We start from the raw sequence: 1300 nt of genomic DNA, 5'->3' as shown, positions 1-1300 counted from the left end.
TGCGATCATACCAGCACTAAAGCACCAGATCCCATCAGAACTCCGAAGTTAAGCGTGCTTGGGCGAGAGTAGTACTAGGATGGGTGACCTCCTGGGAAGTCCTCGTGTTGCATTCCCTTTTTAATTTTTTTCGCGCCGCTTGCAAAACAAAACGCACGTGTAAGTAATATATTTACCGTGTTTTATTATTTTGCACGAGTGCGGTAAGTCATAGCTGGGTGCTCATGATTCACGGGTCCAGCGTCGGCGTTGTGGCGCGGCAAGCGTGCACTGGTGCGGTTGAGAGGGAGGGGTGGAAACCGCGTTAAACTCGTCTCCGTAGTTGAGAGGGAGCGGCCAAAGCAATGTACAATCGTCTTTGTAGTGGAGCTGGGAGGGGCAAGGATAAGGGACGAAGACCGGGGTAACATGTCGGATGCGATCATACCAGCACTAAAGCACCGGATCCCATCAGAACTCCAAAGTTAAGCGTGCTTGGGCGAGAGTAGTACTAGGATGGGTGACCTCCTGGGAAGTCCTCGTGTTGCATTCCCTTTTTAATTTTTTTCGCGCCGCTTGCAAAACAAAACGCACGTGTCAGTAATATATTTACCGTGTTTTATTATTTTGCACGAGTGCGGTAAGTCATAGCTGGGTGCTCACGATTCACGGGTCCAGCGTCGGCGTTGTGGCGCGGCAAGCGTGCACTGGTGCGGTTGAGAGGGAGGGGTGGAAACCGCGTTAAACTCGTCTCCGTAGTTGAGAGGGAGCGGCCAAAGCAATGTACAATCGTCTTTGTAGTGGAGCTGGGAGGGGCAAGGATAAGGGACGAAGACCGGGGTAACATGTCGGATGCGATCATACCAGCACTAAAGCACCGGATCCCATCAGAACTCCGAAGGTAAGCGTGCTTGGGCGAGAGTAGTACTAGGAGGTCAGTAGTACTAGGATGGGTGACCTCCTGGGAAGTCCTCGTGTTGCATTCCCTTTTTAATTTTTTTCGCGCCGCTTGCAAAACAAAACGCACGTGTAAGTAATATATTTACCGTGTTTTATTATTTTGCACGAGTGCGGTAAGTCATAGCTGGGTGCTCACGATTCACGGGTCCAGCGTCGGCGTTGTGGCGCGGCAAGCGTGCACTGGTGCGGTTGAGAGGGAGGGGTGGAAACCGCGTTAAACTCGTCTCCGTAGTTGAGAGGGAGCGGCCAAAGCAATGTACAATCGTCTTTGTAGTGGAGCTGGGAGGGGCAAGGATAAGGGACGAAGACCGGGGTAACATGTCGGATGCGATCATACCAGCACTAAAGCACCGGATCCCAT

General features: G+C 52.0%; 2 non-coding genes and 1 pseudogene across 2 annotated transcripts; all 3 read left to right on the top strand.

The window, feature by feature from the left end:
• Positions 1–116, top strand: LOC123178316 (5S ribosomal RNA; the record flags this gene model as incomplete). The annotated part of the gene is made up of 1 exon (XR_006489477.1): positions 1–116. It is a non-coding gene; the product is annotated as a 5S ribosomal RNA (ribosomal RNA).
• Positions 117–413: 297 nt separating this feature from the next.
• On the top strand, positions 414–532 carry LOC123178315 (5S ribosomal RNA). The gene has a single exon (XR_006489476.1). It is a non-coding gene; the product is annotated as a 5S ribosomal RNA (ribosomal RNA).
• A 297-nt stretch (positions 533–829) lies between these two features.
• LOC123178317 (uncharacterized) lies at positions 830–965 on the top strand (annotated as a pseudogene).
• The last annotated feature ends 335 nt before the right edge of the window (positions 966–1300 follow it).

Source organism: Triticum aestivum, unplaced genomic scaffold (assembly GCF_018294505.1).
Source record: "Triticum aestivum cultivar Chinese Spring unplaced genomic scaffold, IWGSC CS RefSeq v2.1 scaffold50519, whole genome shotgun sequence".
NCBI classification, from domain to species: Eukaryota; Viridiplantae; Streptophyta; class Magnoliopsida; order Poales; family Poaceae; genus Triticum; species Triticum aestivum.
This window is presented reverse-complemented; position numbering and strand designations above follow the sequence as displayed.